We start from the raw sequence: 20,619 nt of genomic DNA on the forward strand, positions 1-20,619 counted from the left end.
CCGTGCCCGCCCGCCCGCTCGCGTCGCCGCCGCCGCCGCCGCCGCCGCTCTAGCACAGGCGGAGAACAGGCACACAGACTCTGCGAGCAGTTTTCGTGCAACTCAAAATTAGCGCGGGCAGGTTTCACATCGATAATCGGCGGCGAAACGGCCCCGGCGGCCGGGGGACGGGCCTCGGCCCCCGGCGCCCCCGGGTTTATGCCCGCTAACAAAAGAAACCCGGGACCTGTCTCCCAAATAGCCATCTTAGGGCTTCAAGGGTAAGGCAGAAGCTGTAGGCCTCACGAAGGGGCCTAATGGAAGATGGAGAGATGTGGGAAAGGGAGCCCAGCCGGCCCCGGCCCCGGCCCCCCGGCCCTGCGGCGTCGCTGTCCGGAACACTACTATTGATCCTTGGAACTTTTTTTTTCTTTTTCTTTTTTTTTTTCGTGTAAACGGACCGCGTTGAGATTTAAAAGGGGGCGACAGCGGGACTTGCGATTGGTTATTGTCCGGGCTTCAAAAACAAAACAAACCCACCAGACCCCCTCTCCCGCTCCCCCCGCCCCCCCCCCCCCCAAACAAGTGCTGCAAAACCCAGGGCTCTCGGGTGCAAACAGGGATACGAGCAGGCTCTGCTGCTTGGTAGCTCGTAGGGGTCGGTCTGAAACGCCCATTGATGCCTGGGTATCTGCAGATCTCTGTAGAATGGGTATTTATTTCATGGTGAGGTTAGAGTTTTCTTGGGTTGTGCATTTGCAGACAAGCGTGGTTGTGTTTTTAACAGGTTTCTGAGAAGAATCAGTGGGGAGAAATTGTTGAAGAGTTCAACTTTCCCAGAAGTTGTTCTAACGCTGCCTTTGCTTTAAAACAGTATTACTTGCGGTGAGTAGTAGTGACTCTTGAACAGTATTTGGAAATGAGGGACTTATGGGGAGATTTGTTTTTAGACATAAAAAAATAGCGCGCGCGCACACACACACACACACACACACCCCAAACCTTGCACACCAGTTTCTAAACTCATGTTAATTTTAGTCTGGGAAGCATTGAATAGCCACAAAGTGAGGTTTTAGGATGGTGGGAGCTGTCCTCACCTATTTTAAGATTGTTTACATTTTTTTATACGGAATCATTACAGGTGACACCCTACCTCCATCTTGATAAACATTCTTTTGTGACATTGTTATTGATTGCTTGATAGCCAAAGAGGGGCAGAAAGGTGATGTTTAGTAAAAGAGTTAAGATAGTTAATGAAACTTTGTATCCCTTGGGAAAATTTTTTCTTTGTTTTGGAAACTTCTTTGTCTTTTTAAATTCTGACTTTAAGATTTTTATAAAATGAAATCTCTTGTGTGGAACCTTGTCACTGAGTAGTTTTTCAGTGCAGTATTTCTACATAGCATAACATGCTGGTGCCTGAGGTGACCAGGATTGATTTTTTTTTTTTTTTTTTAAATATCAAGTCACTTAAAAACATTCAAAAGGATTATTATATAGTTAGGAGAATTAGGGATACTATGAAAAGAAATGCTATGATTTGGATTTTTCTTCCATTCTCCCCTTTATTTTGACTTTATTTGACAAAGTAAATTTCATATTCAGTTGGTATGTGATAAGTTTAGATGGTATATTTTGTGACCGGCTTTTTTTTTTTTTTTTTTACCAGTTGTTTTCCTAGAAATATTTTTATATTTTAACTTATTATGAGGTCCTCTTTTATTTTTAATGTTTACTTAGTCATAGAGGGTCCTTAGTTGGTGGTGGTTATTTAAAACTAAAATATTGCTCTTTATACTTATTATTTTATAATACTGATATTATAAGATGGCCTTTTTAAAATAATGTGGCTTCTGCATAATTTGAGCTTGGCATTTATTATTGCTCCAAATGTAATAGCAGTAGTGTGGATAGTCTGTGTTATGTTTAGCATTCTGAAATAGGGATGTAGTAATTACACAGGTGTACTTTCTATTGGCTATCATAGATTGACTTCAGGCTTGAAGCTGAAGAGTTCACAGAACTTTGTGGGTAGTTACTGAGCTATACAGAAGTCTAGAAAATATATGGTTAGTTGTTATCTACTGTGTGTCTGTGATGTGTGTTAGAGTACATTTTTAGATAAAGGACTAAAACTGAAAGCAAAGTAGAACAAAATTATCCTCCAAAACATTGCTTTAATAATATGGTAAGTTGATACTTTATATTTATAGTGATATTCACTTGCTAATTTTCATTTATAATATTGAGAGGAATACTCTTAATACATACCCTGGCTTTCTGCTCATCAGTTTGAACCATTTGGGTTTTAGACTGTTTAAAATGCACATTTAAAGTTATGCCTGATGCTTACAGAATTGATTGAATGATTGAACTTTAATATCCGTAAGGTACTATATGATATATATGGTTCATGAGAGGTGTGTTTTTCTGAAGAATTTACATTCATTCTAACAGAGTTTTAGACTAATAATTTTTTACAAGTTACATACATATTGTTTTTCCTGTTTTGATTTCTATCTTGAGATCATATCCACTGGTTATACTTATAGGTACCATTTTTAACTAGATAGTTTCAAGGTTTGCAACTTTTTACATTGTTCTCAGATCAATTTGAGCTTTATGTTCTTATTAGAAGCTGCTTTTTGATCTGTGTCTATAGCTAAACTTTTTTCCTTCAGATGTCACTCTCTAGGTTTGTTTTTGCAGGGTTGTAGCTAGGCTACTAGGAAAAAGGTTGGGCATTTGTTTTGGAAAATAAAACCATGTGAAGATTTGCATGGTTTCTAAAGAAATACATTGGTCAAAAATTGGGTACTACCAAACTTGAAAGATTTTTTTTTTTCATAGTGGTATAATATTGCACAGTAGAGGACATGTATTATGCTGGATTTTACACCTTCCTCTGAAAAATCTTAACTGGCAGACAGGATGCCAAGCTTTCACAGTGATTCTGTTACTTAACCATAAAAGTGTCTCTTCATAGTAAGAAATAGTAATCAAGTGACTTTGTAAGTTTCCTCTTTCATATATCAAATTGAATGTCATAGTTTCTGATGAGCAGATAATGTGTTTTATAAATCATAGGTGAAATAATTTGACTTATAAGACTGTCCTTACATGTGGTAGTTCTCATTTACTCTACAAGTTTAATTTTTGCTGACATTGCTCTGTTATTTTATTACTAGAGGCCGGGTGCACAGATTCATGCACCGGTGGGGTCCCTCAGCCTGGCCTGCGCTCTCTCACAATCCAGGACCCCTCGGGGGATGTCGGAGGCCCGATCCCTGCAGGCCAGGCCAAGGAACCCCACCAGTGCATGAATTCATGCTCTGGGCCTCTAGTATGCATATGAGATCTTTGGTTAATCTCTTCCCACCCTCCCCCTCCCCCTACCCTTTGAGATTCATCAGTCTGTTCCATGTTTCCATGCCTGTGTATTGAGCGTCTGCCCCCTGGTGGTCAGTGCTCGTCATAGCTACTGGTCAAATGGTCGCTTAGGCTTTTATATATATAGATTAATTGGAGAATGGCTGTTAGCTCAGTATTTTATGATATATCTTCATGATATTACAGACATTTAGATAAGTAAGATCAAACTAGCATGCTGGCCATGTATATATTCTAACATTTTAAAGTTTATTTTGATACAAACATTACATAGTCATTAAATATAGAGACTTGAATTTAGTGATCTGCCAAAAGTTAGCTTGATTGTATCAAACATGTAGATTGTCTACAAAGATTTCTCAGAGTATAAAACTGAAATGATTATTTGTTTCAACGCTGGCATTTAATTTTAAAAATGTGTTTACTGATGTGTAAAAGTACTCTTTAAAAATTGATTATTAATCATCCATGATGTCTACATATTTTGTTTGCACTTCATTCCTTTCTTGGCATGTACACCTCAATATATTCCACAAAAGTTTATTATTAGATTATCCCTAAAGTGTAAATGCATAAGGTATAATTTCACAGTAGAGGACATGTATTATACTTCATAAATGGAGAAATTAAAGTGCAAAAAAAATCAAAATGGCATTGGGGCATTTATTAATTGGACAGAAAAGTTGTATTCCTTACATGTATTTAGTAATGTTTAATCTATCTATTATAAATTCAGTTTGTTAGTCACAAGTTATTTTAAGAAATTAAAATATAATTGGAAATTACATATGGTTAAACTTATGCCCAAGTGTATCTAAACCCATTGTGTTCTTTATTTATTCTGTGAATTTTTGTTGTTGTTCTGTTTTGGTATTAAGATTGGGGGTAAAAATATTATTCTTATTTCCATTAAGAATTTGAAGCCTTGGTATGAAGATTTAGGTAAATATTTCAAATACTTACTTGAAGAATTTTGTTTAACCTACTGACTCCAGTAGTACAGCTATAGTCAAGGCTAACTTGATGTATACATTATAAAATTTGATTTTTTGAAAGGAAGTAAAATATCTTAGACATTAAAAACTTATTGTACAAATTTATACGTTACTGGTTTTCTTATAACAGTAAATAATTTTTTGAAGCAATTTTATTTCTTTCCCCTGTCTCAGTATATTTTTATTGATTTCAGAGAGGAAGGGAGAGAGAGAGAGAGAGAGAGAGAGAGAGAGAGAGAGAGAGATAGATAGATAGAAACATAAATGATGAGAATCATTCATTGGATGCCTCCTGCACACCCCCTACTGGGGATCTAGCTTGTAACCTAGACATGTGCCCTGACCCAGAATCAAACTGGGACCTCCTGGTTCAGAGGTCGATGCTCAACCACAGAGCCACGCCAGTTGGGCACATTAAATTATTTTTTTTTACTCATACCTTTAGAATAGTCAGAGACTTAATTGTAGAATTCCACCCACCATTGTGAATTTTCAGTTGCATTGTAAGTTTATTCTGTTTCCCTTGGTTGATAAAGCCCTTCCTAAGTTATAGAGTTTACATTTCTTAGTTAAATAGATGGATACACTCATGTGTTCTGTGGTTAGTGTCCACCATGTAGATCACTTCTTTTAAGAGAAAACCTTTCATGAATTACTTGAGGTTAAGTGAAAGAATGCTTCAAGATTGTGATAAATATGCAAATAATACATTGAGTTTGTGAGTTGATAAAATTTATAAACAGATTGCTCTCCTTATTCAAGGAAGGAAAGTAAAAATAATATGGGGACTCGAAGAACAACTGTATCTAAATAAATTATTCACATATGTATTTAAATTTAATTTTTTAAACTGTATCCTTTCATTTTGAACAAACCTGATTTTGATATCTCCTGATATTCTGTTAAACTTTAAAGAGCATGCAGATTTGTTCAAAGGAAGACTAGAAAGTGGAGAAAGTTGAAAGACTGATCAGAGCTCAGCTAGGTTAGTGTTATGTCTTACCATATTTTAAGCAGCTTAAATTTGCCCCGAAGAAGAAACAAATCTCTTTCCAAGATAGATAGTTTACTGAAGTTAAAAATTTCACTGAAGATTCAAACTAACAACTCTTAACTCTCAAAAGTGTTTATATGCTTTTTTTGCATTTGTGTTTTCTGCCTCAGATGTTAACTAAAAATGTCTGTTTCTAAATAGGAGTACTCTTTTATAATGCCACCTCTACTCTGTTGTGGATTCAGTATTTTCATAGTTGGTCGTGTGTGACATCCACTATAACTTTGATAGACAAGTATATCTCTTCTGTGACTCTGATGTTCCCAAACTGAATGATATTAGAAGTTGGAAAGGAAGGAAAAACAAACATCTTAATTCATTGGAATTTAGGTGCATTAGTCAGCAAACAAGTATTCAATACATATTTGTAGGTAAAGTAGAGTACTTATTACTTGGTAAAGGCTGCTTATTGCTTATTTTTCAGAGTGGTATAGACCCTATTAAGGTTTACTGGTAAAAATAGGGTTTGTTGGAATTGGGAATTAGAGACACATATGGGGCAGGGTTGATCTGCCACTACCATCATCACCACATTCTTTGTTATTCAGGATCAATTAGAGTAGAAATTCCCAATTTGTATTATATTAAAAACTCATTTTCCTGAAATGTCATTATGTTTCCTTGAAAAAGCTAAATGAATTTGAGCAATAAAGCTAAACTTGGTTACTGTATTGCAGGACTTCTTAGAGACTTCAGTTTGTTAGTATGCATTGTGGAACTGTTGACAATCTGGAGAAACACTACCTCCCTACCCCTACCCATAGTAAATGGTGTTTCCCAAACACCTACCACACATCACCAGAGTGTGGTGTGAAACCCTGTGTTTGAGGAACGCCTGCTGAGTTCTGTGGAATACAGTTTGGGAAATATAACAATACTTTCTCTAATGGGTAAACTATAATTTGATGAAAACGTGACTATGATTAAGATTTTTAAAAAATTTATTAATTTGAGAGAGAGGAACATCAGTTTATTGTCCCACTAAATTATGCATTCATTGATTGCCTTTTGTATGCCCTGACCGGAGATTGAACCCTCAACTTTGGCGTATCTGGACAACGCTCTAACCAAATTTTACATTATAAAATTTATTAAAATAAATTTATTAAATAAAATTTTGGGGGACCTGGAATAAATAGTTGGTTTAGAGTAAATTGCCACTTATTCAGGTTATCTATGAATTTCATTGAACTTTCCAAGAATTATGTTATTAAAAATAGAGTTTAATATATATTTTTCTGTTTCAAAACAAATTTCACTTGTGCTTGGATACTTTTTGCATATTATGTTGTAAATTAGAAATTAATGCCTTTCTATAAGATACTAGAGGCCCAGTGCACGAAATTTGTGCATGGGGGGGGGAGGGGTGTCCCTCAGCCTGGCCTGCACCCGTGGGGATTGTGCCTAAACTGGCAGTTGGACATCTCCGTCTCAATCGAGGACACTTTTCATACAGGTGAAAGGCATCTTGCTGTTGTATGGCCAGCTACAATTTTTTCCCCTGATTATAAAAAGTAGTACAGCCCTAACCAGTTTGGCTCAGTGGATAGAGTGTCGGCCTGCGGACTGAAGGGTCCCAGGTTCGATTCCGGTCAAGGGCATGTACCTTGGTTGCAGGCACATCCCCAGTAATGGAGGTGTGCAGGAGGCAGCTGATCGATGTTTCTCTCTCATCGATGTTTCTAACTCTATCCCTCTCCCTTCTTCCTTTCTGTAAAAAAAATCAATAAAATATATTTAAAAATAAATAAATAAAAAAATAAATAAATAAATAAAATAAAAAGTAGTACATAACATGATCCTTCTGAGGCATTAGTACCATTTTCCCCATCTTATGGATGGAGAAACTGAAGCAGAGAAAAGTTAAGTAATTGGCTTTGTCACACAGTTATAAGTGTCAGAATCAGGGGTGACCACAAAATGTGCAAGTCAGAGTCCATGCATATCATCGCTGCATCATCCTGTTTTTTCAGTGTTAGAGTAGCCTTGCCAGGTTTTAATTTTTAAATCTAAGAGACTGTTCCCAATATATAGGGTAGGGTCCCTAGGCCTGGCTGGTGATCGTGATCAGGGCTGATCTGCGGGGTGACTGGCAGGCGGGGCGATCGGCAGGTGGGGCAATTGGCAGGTGGGTTGATCTGGGGCCCCTGCTGGCACCCAACTTGGCTGGCGGCTTGGCACCACCTGTTGGCGAGCCCTGCTTCCCAGTTGCCGCTGCTGGTCGCCTCTGCCCCCTGGTGGTCAGTGTGCATCATAGCGACCGGTCGTTCCGCCTTTTGGTTGATTTGCATGTTAGGGTTTTATTATATAGGATATACTCTGTTGTTGAAATACATTGCAATAACAGCTTCACATTCTGAATTGTTGACCACAAATGACAAGGCTATACATTCTATTACTGCCTAAGTCAGTGTTTGCAGGGTCCTCCACATCTTACTGAAAGAGAATTTTGTAGTGGGGCTGAATCTGTTGTTTTGTCTGTTTTATCTCATTAGTTCTTAATAGTTCCTTTTCCTTTTCCCATTATGCCATTGATTTGTTGAAGTAATGGCTCTTTTGTCCTTTAGAATGTCCCAAATTCTGGATTTGGTTGATCCCTTCCTCCTAGTGTCAATTAACCTGTTCCTCTGTGCCCTGTATTTATTTCCTGAAAACTGATAGTTAGATCTAAAGGTTGATAACATTCAGGTTCAATATTTTAGGTATTCCTAATAGGTAGTGCTGTGTTTTTTAGATCATGAGGTGTATAATGTTTAGTTATCCTGCTTTAGTGGTGCAAAGATTGATCAGTAGTTTTAGATATTAATAGTCTGAAACACTGTATTTTTAAAATGTGTGCCCCAGGTGATTCTTAAATATGCTGAAGTTTGAGAACAGCTGATCTAAGTATTGTAATGAAACCAATTTAGTTGCTGAGATAACTGGTTTAACTTGGCATCAACATGTTGGCCAAGGCTACATCCAGAACAAAACTTGTAGGTGACATCTGGTCTAGGGCACCTGCTCAAGCTGCACCTGTCATCTCTAAGCAGAGCCTAGACACACCCTTATACTTTGTCTCTGGGCTCTAGAGAGAAATAACAGGGCTCCACTTCAGTTAATGGGGAAAAGGGTAAATGAGACTGCTAATTCGAACTTATCCTAATTGTATTATTTGAATTTTAAAAAATTAATTAAAAATAAGTTTTCCTTAATATCTAGGGTTTTTTTTTTTCTATATAGTACTTTATAATATTCTCTACAAGTGGGATACCATTTGTTTTATTGAATTTACTGAATGCTTTTATTCTCTGTGAGGATTTTGTTGATCTATCTTAGTACTGCTTAGGGGAGTTAACTTACATTGTATAAATGCCTATAAAAAAAAACTAACAATAGCCTGTTTTGTTAAATGCACTTTGTTTTCATTTTTAAAACCATTTTCATATGTGAGATTTTATTTTTATCATTTAAAATTTCAGAAGTAATTGCTGTTATTCAATCTTAGAAAAATAACATTTAGAAAAAAAATGTATTTACACTACTCCAACTTTTCTTCTGAAGCATATGAGTTACTTCTTTTAAAAAAAGGTTGTAGGTTATATTCAATTCTCCATTTTAAGTGTCAGCCATAATTGCCAGTTAGGAAAGTATATTCTATATCTTTTCAGGCCACATTTTCTCCCCTTTATCTTTCCATTCCCTTCCCTGGTGATAGACCTGCTTTACATTTTACAAAGCATTGTCTTATACATAATCCTCCATTATCCATAGTTGTTAAATATCTTCAAGTACTATTTCATGTTCTAGGTATGTTTACCTTTGTTTCTGTTATCATATAATGGGGCAATTAAAATGTTGCTTTTTATGAAGCAATATTCAAATGAAGTTATATAAGAATCCATTGTTTGAATATACATACATCTTATTGTGAGATATGGAAAGTATACAATTCTTATCTTTCTGATTTTTTACTATTTGGTAAAGTCTTACAGTGTTTAATGGTCAGTTGCTATGTGCACAAAGATGATGCTTAGTATATAATCATGACATACTCATCTTTAGTCATTTTGGATGAAATTTTATTTTGTCCATTGGTTAATTTTAAATAAGTAAAATATTAAACGTACATGTGGTCAGTAGGGACATTCTTTTAAAATAGGACAAAATAGAGACTAAGTTAGGGCCCTATGCAGAAAATATATAACTTTTTAAAATTCTTTAGAGATGGGGCTGAATTTAAATTTGTCAGTAATAATGCCCAGGTTGATCACACTTTCCATAATGGTTTATAGATTAAGTGAATTTTCAGTGTACTTGAGCTCAAATCAGACCACTTAGTGCTTCATAAACAGTAGTTAGTACCTTAGGCTGTACCTCCAAGTGCACTCACAAGTAATAGGTCAAGAGTGCTTAAGTGCTTTGGTATAATCTTTTTAGTTTGCACCATTAAAGTCAAAAACTTAGGAATTTCTGAGTAGTTTTTCCAGGTAGTTCCATATTGCAATGTATTTATTCAATCTAGTAGTAAAAAATCTATTGGTAAGAGAAATGGTGAACCTTTTTTCCTTGCCATGTTTTTTTAAAAATTAAGTTGTTGTTTTTTTGTTATATATATGTGAACTCATGTTTACACTTCATTAAAATCAACCATTGTTATGCCACATTGACTTTATATTTTTCTCTTTTTATGTGATAGTGGGTGTGTATTCACATACATTATTATTAGTGTTACTACTTTTTAATCCTTTGATATAATTGTGGATTAATGCCCTTTACTCAGAAATATAAGTGTATATCACCCTAGAATAAAAACATTCTCTTATGTGACAATAGTACAGTTATCAAATTTAGAAAACTTAACATGGATATAATTGTATTATCTAATATGCAGAGCTTATTTAAATATTACTAATTATCCCACATACGTCTTTTTTAGCAGTCATACCCAGCTTTCTAATCCATGATCTTGTATTACATATCTTTAGTTCTTCAGCCTTCCATGATACTACCATTTTTTAATAGTGTAGGCCTACAATTATATTATAAAATTTCGATTTGTCAGATGTTTTTCAGGATTAGATTTAAGTTAAACATTTTTGGCAGGAGGCGTGTGATGTCACTTTGTCCCATTAGTGCTGATGTTAACTTTGGTTAAGGTGGTGTCCTCTTGGTTTCTCCACTGTGAAGTTTCCATTTTCTCTTTTATAATTAATAAGTAATTTGCGGGAACATACTTTGAGACCATATAAATATCTTGCTCACCATCAAACTTTTACCCAGTAATTTCAACATTCATTGATGATTCTTGCTTGAATCAGTTATTATGAAGAATGTACAATGCTTATTTCCTAACTTTATTATTCCTTCTACATTTATTAGCAATCTATGATAAGAAAAGTATTTTCATTCTTATTAGATTTTTATTTTGTACAATGGATTAAAATCCATGATGTTATGCATTTGGCTTTTTAAATTTGGCCACAATGAGCCCTTTTAAGATGGCTTCTATGAATTTTTCACATGTTTCCATTATTTTTGAGCTCTTTTCTTGCTTTCTGACAAGATCTTCCAGGTTCAATTTGTGTTTTGCTTATCTAGCTCTCTAGCATCGGCTGTTTCTCCAAGGAGTCCGGATTCCTTTTTGTATGGAGTGGTATATAGAAACCAAGATCTGGGTAGTAGGTATGCTCCTTGTTACTTAGGCCTTTTCAGAGGACAGAGCTAGGAAGTTTTGTTTATTTTAGATATAAATATACATATTTTGAAAATCATAAGGCTGTATTGATATCACCAATTATTAGTCCACACAAGTCCTCTTGATGCCTTCTTCCATTCCATGTATTTCCCTTAATCTGCATTGAGAATCCTAATTCCCACTACTCATTTTGTCAGTTTTATAATACATAAGAGAATACTTTCAGAATTGTTATACACATACCACTACAAACAGGAAACCTGCTAAGTAGAGTTAAAGATTTGCAGTTCTTTTTTGTGTTCATACTGAAGCTATATCATCACTAAAGTATGGTGCTAAAAAAATTCAGTGATTTAAAAAAAAATGTATTTTATTGATTTCAGAGAGGGAGAGAGAGACAGAAACATCAATGATAAGAGAGAATCATTCATTGGATGCCTTCTGCACGTTCCACACTGGGGATCAAGCCCGCAACCCGGGCATGTGCCCTGACCAGGAATAGAACCTTGACCTCCTGGTTCATAGGTTGACACTCAGCTACTGAGCCACAGCAGCTGGGCTATTCAAATTTTTTTGTGTCATTCAAGAATCTAAAATTTTTCTTTTATAGAGTTTCATCATTTTTTGAGTTTATTCTTAAGTATATTATCATTTTTATGCTTATTTTATACTTGCGATGCTATTGCAAATGTTTTCTTTTCCATTATATCTTCTAATTGGTTATCATTTTTTTATATGAAAGATTTTTTATTTTTGTAATCTGTCTTAACTGTTTTACTGTTTGTATGTTTTACTATTGATTTAAAAAATTTTAGAGATACTAGCACGTCATCTGCAAATAAGGACAGTTTTACTTGTTCTCTAAATTTTATTCCTTTAATTATTTTCTTTTATCTAATTGTATTGGCCACTGTTTAACAGTTGAGAAGATGAGGGCATCTTTTCCTTGACTTGATGCTGATCTTAGTTTGGTATTTCTAGTATTTCCTCATTGAGTAAGATACTGCCTGCTATGTGTCTTACTGCAGTCTTAATTCTGCATATCTTACTAATACTAGTATAGTATTTCTATATCTGTTTATTGAATGAACAATACTATTGGACTTAGAAATCAGATTTAGTGACGTTTTTTATATGTTTTATCTACTAGCATTTGGTTTTAATTTTTAAAATCTGTAATTATTTCTTTATTATCTATATTCAAGAGAGGAGCTAGATCAAATGTTCAAAATTTTAAATCCCATTTTGTGGATTATATTTGAATGTGAATATTTCTCATGTTCTAGGAATTTAACATAAATAAAATCAGCTAAAATAGTAAAAGATATAAATTATCTTTCCTGTTCTATCTGTTAATTAAGCAGACTTTACTGTTTCATTCTTTGCTGGTCATTGCATCACTCGTTATACAAAAACAAGGCAATAATTTAATTTATTGCTTGATTTTCATATTAAAACTAGTGCAAACTATGATTTAATTATTGCTTGATTTTTTTTTTAATATTCTACCCAAGTAAGGAGTAATTATTTTAGTTTAAAAGTCTTCTTTATTAGGGTATCCAACCTGTGGAAATGAAAAGCAAATTTATCTTTTAGTTACATCAGAAATCTTATATGCTTGTTTGGGTGACTCCATTTAAATCCATTATGACTAAATTAAATGTGTTATGTTGCATTGTATATTAGATCCTCAGAATTAGATATAAATTTTGATAATAAAGTCTTTCTAGTTTTGATATTTTGTTAGAACATCCCTTTTTCTTTTTTATCCCCCTCTTTATAAACTATAGGGCAGGGGTGGGCAACCTTTTTGTGAGTGTGTGCCAAAACCAGCAAAATCTCTGACTCAAAATTCTTCTGCGTGTCAACCCTAATTTTTTGAGAACATGTTACGCCTACTCGATATCTCTTAGGTGTACGTATGTGAAGAACCTTGAAATAATAAAATTTATTTGAGCGACAAAAACACAGTATATGATGATGAAAAATACATTTATTTTTTAATGTATATATGTACGCTGTTAGTCCAACAGAAAACTTTATGACTACTTTTGATATTATCAGTGGGACTTTTGCTGCTGCATCACTGATGACAGAGATTTTACATCAGGTTTATATTTCGTGACCTTCAGAGATATGCACGAGCTACTACTTTCATCCGTCAGGCTACTCCTATTACGAAACTTAACAAAATTCATCACTGAGAACAAAGACTCACAAGCGTATGTGGATGAAACCAAAACACTGGTCAGATCTAGGAAGGCAGGGAGAGTTAAGGCAGAGGCATAGAAATTGCTCTTCCTCTCTCTCGTCAATCCATGTCTATGTTCTTTAAGATAACTTGTTATGTAAAATTATTTATTTATCTAAGATACACCTACACTGAATTTATCTGAAAAATAAAAAAGTCGATATTAAGAAAAAAGTTGTAAATGGAAGATTATAAGAGAGGGTTTCGCATGCCAGCAAAAGTTACTGGCGTGCCATGTTTGGCATGCGTGCCAGGGGTTGCCTACCCCTGCTATAGGAGTTAGCTTAAGTGGATGAGTGTATGTGCACACATGCATGCATGCACGCAGCACTATTTATTAGCTTTAAGCAAATTGCTTGGTAGTTTCTTGATCAGTTCCTGAGCATACCAAATCTTAACTATATTTATCAAGTCTTACGAATTTAAAGGGCTAAGTTGAGGTAGATATTAGTATTATATGCAAACTCAATCTTTTGTAGAGGCCTAGTAGTAGTGTGTACTGAGCCTGAAATTTAGGTTAATAAGATAGGAGCAAAAAGTATGCAGTTAGCAATAATTGGATATGACCACTGAACCTGTCAATTCATAGTATCATTCTTAGAACTGAGGGGGATTTAAAAAAAAATTTTTTTCTATTGATTTCAGAGAGGAAAGGAGAGAGAGAGAGGGAGGGAGGAAGGGAGGGAGGGAGGGAGGGAGGGAGGAAGGAAGGAAGGAAGGAAGGAAGGAAGGAAGGAAGGAAGGAAGGAAGGTCAATGAGAGAGCATCATTGATCGGCTGCCTCCTGCACGCCCCGAGTCCTCATGTGCCCGGATCGGAATCGAACCGTGACCTCCTGGTTCATAGGTTGATACTCAACCACTGAGCCACAGGTGGGGCAGAACTGAGGGGATTTTAAGAAGGTTATCCAGCCTCATGCTTTCTCTAATAGGCTATAAATAAAAATATTTTTTCTGGTAGGCCTGAATAAGGATAATAAACTTGCATAAGATCACTATTACTGAATGATTGGAAGGGAAACTAAAAGTTAATTCAGAGCTGCCTTTGATACTGTAGCCACTCCATTCTGATTAAGAAAGGGTAAATGTAGAAGATTGCCAGATTTCTTTGCTACTATAAAATGTGACCTTTACTTTTATGTTAAGATGATTCTACTGACTTACACCATCTGTAAGGAATAGGTTTTAAATTGTTGTCCAGTAGTGGTGATAAATACACCCTTGATTTATCATTTGTATCTAACAGTCTTATCTATTCCCCTTTCCTGTCCAAGGGATTATCTATAATAATAAAAGTGTAATATGCTAATTGTCCTTCTGGACGATCTTCTGGAGGAAGCCAGGGCTTCGAAGGAAGCCCGGGTCCCGGATGCCTGCTGGCAGCCAGAGGGAAGCCTGGGTTCTGGGTGCCAGAGGGAAGCTGGTGTCGGCAGCCTGGGGAAAGAAGGCCTATTCTTGCACTAATTTTGTGCATCGGGCCTCTAGTGTTTATATAAGACAGGTGAGAATTATTAGCAAAACATGTAACAATCGTTAGGGAAAAATACCTTTTTCATATATTCCTCATTTTAAATGTTTTGCTTGGAAAAACTTAAACTTCCATATTTGATAAAGCTGGCCACCAATTTGTGTAGGTGTGTTTTTAATAACCAGGAAATACTAATTTAAAGTTTTCAGTTCTGTACATTATTTTTTAGATGGAGACCTCTACTGGAAGTATGAAGCAATAGATAGATTCTGTTATACATTATAAAGTATGTGGACAAATGGATGGTAGGGAGATTTATTTTTAAAATAGTTAATATAGGAAATCCAAGAATCCTTTTAAAAGAATTTTATGATACTTTTATGTTGGACAGATTTTTTTAAAAAGCAGAATACAAAGTTTATATTTTGATTCTTTTAGCTATTTATTGAATTTGCCATGTGCCAAGCACTGTACTAAATGGTTTATAACTAATTTCTAATTCACACCTCCCTGTATTGTTATTATCCCGATGTTATATAAACAGGACAAAGGGAGATATACAGTAAGTTCAGGAGCTAATATTTGAACCTGGGTCATATAGCTCTAGAAAAATCATGCTATTTTGTCTTCCTCCAAGTGCACATGATTACATTTTTTAAAAGTATATGAAGACAGAACTTAAGCAAAACATGAAAATTATTGGGGTAGTTGTAGGATTGTTTTTTTATTTTAAAAATTTCTTCACTATCTTTTTATAATGAAACTTGTGTGCTACAGTACAGTTTGTAGTATAGTTTATTTCTACAGATGTTTATTTTATTGGATTTTTACAATTCTACAAGATGGGTATAATCCTATCTTACAGGATGAGTACCGTTGTTAATAAGTAGTGGTGTCAGGATTATAGTTTAGCTTTGTGAATTATAATTCACTGCTGTTATTTCATTACCACAGTTTTGGGATCAAACACTTTTTAATAAAATGTTTATTTATCTCTTAAAGCCCCTAATTTAACATTTGATACATTGTAGTTGACCTGAATCAGAGCCCCTGTCTCTGGGAAGGTATTTACTAATATGAGCTCATGTGGGTATGGTGAGCCTCATAGCATTGGAAAATCTAATTTGGAAAGTTCTGAAAGAATTGAAAAATTCTATAATACAAAGTTGGTAGCATATGGCATTATATTGATCTGGCCCTAAGCTTCCTTAACCTTTTCTTGTGTGGTTTTATGAAACAAGCACCAAGAGTCAGTTTTAGTTTTAGAATATGCATTAACATTGTGATAATTGTAGCATTTTGTGCAATTTTATAAAGCACTTAAAAATATTTTTTTAGGTAGACACTAATAGATTAATGTCTCCCCATTTCTCTTTACAAGCTACAATAGAATAGAATTTTATGTAAGGTCAGAGTTGATCCAGAGTAATATGGATTGTGTTTCAAACTAGAATGTGAAGATCCAAGGATTTTGCAGGGTAATTACCATTTCTGAAAAGATGGATACTGGGAATGATGTGATAACTCAGTGGAGGCATTTTGGCAGTTAGGAATGTTTATTATCATAGTGATAGCTAACATTCATTGAACACTTATTATTTGCTAGGTACTGTGCTCAACCTGCATTATTCTGATCCTCAAAAGCATCCTTTAAGATTGATACCATCATTATTATTTTATAGATGAGGAAACTAAGATTTAGAGAGGTTAAGTAACTTGCAGTAAATACAAAGTAGGGGAGCTGGAATTTAATCCAGGTCTTCTGCCTCCAGAGACCAACTTTTTAGGCATGATGCAGAATAGTACCCTTCCTCCTTTCCTCTCCCCCCCTTCCTCCCTCCCTTTCTTCCTTCTTTCTTTCCTTTCTTCCTTCCTTCCTTCATGATTGATTATTTTTCATTTGCCAGACACTATTCTATGCACTGGAAATGCATGAGTGATGAAAACAGAGAAAATATTTTCCTGTTTGGAGCTAAAGTCAAGAGACAGATAGGGAAAAAAAAATAAGTAAAACAGAGTATATATTAGATAATAATACATGCAAGGAGAAAAATAAAGGAGATATTTTTCCTTTATTTAAATAAAGGTTTCTAATGGGAGAGTGTTATGTTTTTAGATAGTGTGAATAGGGAAAGTTTTTCTAAGATGGTGACATTTGAATAAAGACTCAAAGGAGATAAAGGAGCAAACCAGGTAGATATCTGGTTAAGAGTGAACGAACAGTAATGGAGCATGCCTGGTATGTTCAAGAAACAGTAAGGAGGCCATAGTGGCTCGAGTTAGTGAGTAAAGAGGAGAGAAGTTGGAAATTAGAATCGGAGAGATAAGAGAGCACTGCTCCTAGATTTTGGTAGGGCCTTTGTAAGGTCTTTGCCTTTTACTGATGCCACTGGAGGATTTTGAGTAGTGAATTGTCATTATCTAGATCTCTCTGAGTGTTTTGCTGTAAATAGGTGAAGATGTGTATGTGGGGGCCAGCGGGGGTCATGGATCAGAGGCAGAAGCAGCAAGACATGTTTAAGGGGCTTATAAAAGAATCCAGGTGAAAAAAGTGGTATGATGGTGGTTTGTAGTAGTGAGGTTAATAGCTCTTGAGATGGTGCTAGTAGCCATATTTTGGATATCTAAAGTTTCAAATCTAAAACTTTCAAGACTTTAATTAACAGAAACTACTTAGATACTTATTGAGAACCCATCAGGTATCAAGTTTTATATTTTTTTAATTATAAGCTTTATTTTCCTTATTAAAGTATAGTAACACATGCTCATTGTACACAATTTAGGAAATACAAAGGGAAATAATGAGCACTATTAATATCTTAGGATGTTTTTCCCAAGTCTTTTGTTATAAAAATTACACCTTAAAATCTATCCACAATAAACTGGCTCTTCGTTTCTCCTGCTAAATTGTTAGCTCCTTCAGAGCAGGAGCTGTGCTTTTTAATTTCTTTATCTTGGGTATCTGGTTCATACTAGTAATAAGTGTTCAATATTGCTTGTTTTGTTTGAATTAATTGTGTCAATTAACTGGGTGCTGAATCCTTGTACATTCTTTGAGGACACAGCATAGTTTTTTTTAAAATATTATTAATTTTAAGGGTTGGTAAATGGGCAGTCAGTGTTGTTAGACTTAATGTACTCTGAACTCTAGCCATGCTTGTCTATTTATAGTTCTCTAAACATGCCAAGTTTTCGTTGCTTCTGTCTTTGCATGTGCTATTTTCTCTTTCGGGAATTCCTTTCCCTTCTTTGCCTGATATACTCCTACCTATCTTTGAAACTTAACATAAATGTCACATTTTCTAAAAAGCCTTTTCTTATTTCCTGAATCTGCTTAAAGTGATCCTTTATGATCCCACTTTTCTCTCATTTAAACCTCTGTTATAGACCCAGCTATAATGACTTTTTTTCATGTCTATCTCCTTTATTGCACTGTGAGCCTAAGGAAGTGGGGTTTAATTTTTATGTATCTTTGTATCCCATTCATCATAGTCATCATAACACAGTGAAGTATTAGTGCATGTGTAGGAGTTAATGTGTGGCTTAAAGAATCAATGGATGAATGCTGGAAAGGGTCATTGGAAATAAGAAAAGAAGGAAATCACTGGTTTGAGGGTAGAGAGGAGTTGATGGAAGAGGCTTTGAGCTTGGCATTTAGACTGGTTGGATTTAGTTAGAAAAAAGGTGGGGGGGGGGAGATGGTTGTCCTTAGGTAAGAGGAAAGGGGGAAATGAGGGTATATACAAGATGTTTTAGTTGTATAAATGAACTGCTGCATGTGATTGTTGGTAGGTAAGATGGGACCAAAGATTGGTACCAGATTGTGGAGGATTTTGAAACAGGTCAAGGTGTTTGACCTTTATTATTCTACTAGAAGCCCGATGCACGAAAATTCGTGCAAGAGTAGGCCTTCCTTCTCCCAGCTACCGGCACCGGCTTCCCTCTGGCAGGCACCCAGGACTGGGCTGGCTTCCTTTGGACTGCCCACAGTCACCCGGGACCCGGGCTGGCTTCCCTTGGGCTGCCTGCAGTCACCCAGAACCCGGGCTGGCTTCCCTCCGGCCCTGGCTTCATCAGGAAGGACGTCCAGAATGACATCCGGAAGACATTCAGTCTAATTAGCATATTACCCTTTTATTATTATAGATACATAATGAGGATGTAATGTTTGTGGTGTCTATTTTTAGCAAAACTATTTGATGAAAATGATGTTTGGGAAACATTATATTTTCACTACATTTGGATAAACAGGAAGGAATAAAATTGCTGGGTTATACAGTGACTATATATTTAACTAGAGGCCCGGTGCACGAATTCATGCATGGGTGGGGCCCTTCTGGGTGGCCTGTGGGGATCGGGCCGAAACCCACAGTCCAACGCCGCCTGCAGCTCCTACCTGCCGCTCCTGCTCATCCCGGCCCCATTGTGCCTGCCACGGGCTCGCACCCAATCAGTCCAATCTGGAGAGGCTTGCGCTGCTGCAACAGCGCTCGCCAGCCGTGAGCCCTGCATCTGGCGCCCTCCCAAGGGGAGTGGCCTGCAGGATCGGGCTGAAACCGGCTCTTCAACATTCCCTGAGGGGTCCCGGATTGTGAGAGGGTGCAGACCAGGCCGAGGGACCCCACCAGTGCATGATTGGGTCGGGGAGGGACTGCGGGAGGGCTCCAGGGCATGTCTGGCCCCGTCTCACCCAGTCCCGATTGGGGCTGATCGGGGCTGGCCAGCTGGGGAGGGACTGCAGGAGGGCTACAGGGCGTGTCCGGCCCATCTTGCTCAGTCCTGATCGTCCAGACCCCAGCAGCAAGCTAACCTACCGGTTGGAGTGTCTGCCTCCAGGTAGTCAGTGCACGTCATAGCGACTGGTCGACTGTGCCCTGGTGGTCAGTGCACGTCATAGCGAGTGGTTGAGTGGCCTTAGCATATCATTAGCATATTATGTTTTGATTGGTTGAACAGTCAACCTTTCACCGGATGACCGGACACTTAGCATATTAGGCTTTTATTATATAGGATTGTATAAAAAAACTGCTCAGCTGTTTTTGAGAATGGCTGGACCATTTTGCATTTTTTATCAATAATGTATGAGAGTTCCAGTTGCCCCTCATCCTTGTTTGTTTGTTTTTAAATTTTAGCCATGCTAAAAGTTGTGTAGTATTTCATTGCATTTCCCTAAATGACTGATGATGGTAAGCATCTTTATGTTTATTTGCTATCTATATGTCTTCTTTGGTGAAGTATCTGTTCATATCTTCTGCTCAATTCTTTATTGGTTGTTTTCTTATTGAATTTTGTGAGTTCTTCAAATATTCTGGATAAATTCTTTATCAGATGTATGATTTATAAATAGTTTCTCAGAAACAATTGCTTGTCTTTTTATTCTCCTATGTGATTTTTAAAACAGCTTTATAAAAAACAATTGATATGCAATAAACTGAACAGGTATAAAGTATACAATTTGGTAAGTTTTGACATATGTGTATATACCTGTGAAATCATTACCACAATCAAGATAATGAACATATTCATTACCCTCAAAAGTCTCCTCCTGCTCCCTTGTAATTCTTTCTTCGTCCCACCTATCCCCAGGCAAGCACTATTTTTTTTAGTACAAATTAGTTTGCATTTTTTTGGAATTTTATATAAATGAAATAATAAAATATGTGCTTTTTATTTGCCTGCTGTCTTTCACTCAGTTAAATTGTTTTGAAGTTCATCTATGTTGCATGTATCAAAGTTTAAGTTCATTCTTATTTTATTGCTGAGTAGTATTCTGTTGTATGGATAATACCACATTTGGGTTATTTCT

At 36.1% G+C, this 20,619-nt stretch overlaps 1 protein-coding gene across 2 annotated transcripts in view; it reads left to right on the forward strand.

Annotated features, from left to right (window-relative positions):
* Positions 1-610: 610 nt before the first annotated feature.
* The window catches only part of ARID2 (AT-rich interaction domain 2), a 183,245-nt gene continuing 163,236 nt past the window's right edge, over positions 611-20,619 (forward strand). Inside the window, exon 1 of one of the 2 annotated variants that reach the window (XM_006091453.3) lies at positions 611-864. The gene's annotated coding sequence lies outside the window, so the exon portion shown is untranslated. The remainder of the gene's footprint in view (positions 865-20,619) is intronic. The other variant, XM_023756276.1, reaches the window with a different exon arrangement.

The sequence above is a fragment of the Myotis lucifugus genome, unplaced genomic scaffold (genome assembly GCF_000147115.1).
Source record: "Myotis lucifugus unplaced genomic scaffold, Myoluc2.0 scaffold_91, whole genome shotgun sequence".
Classification (NCBI taxonomy): Eukaryota; Metazoa; Chordata; class Mammalia; order Chiroptera; family Vespertilionidae; genus Myotis; species Myotis lucifugus.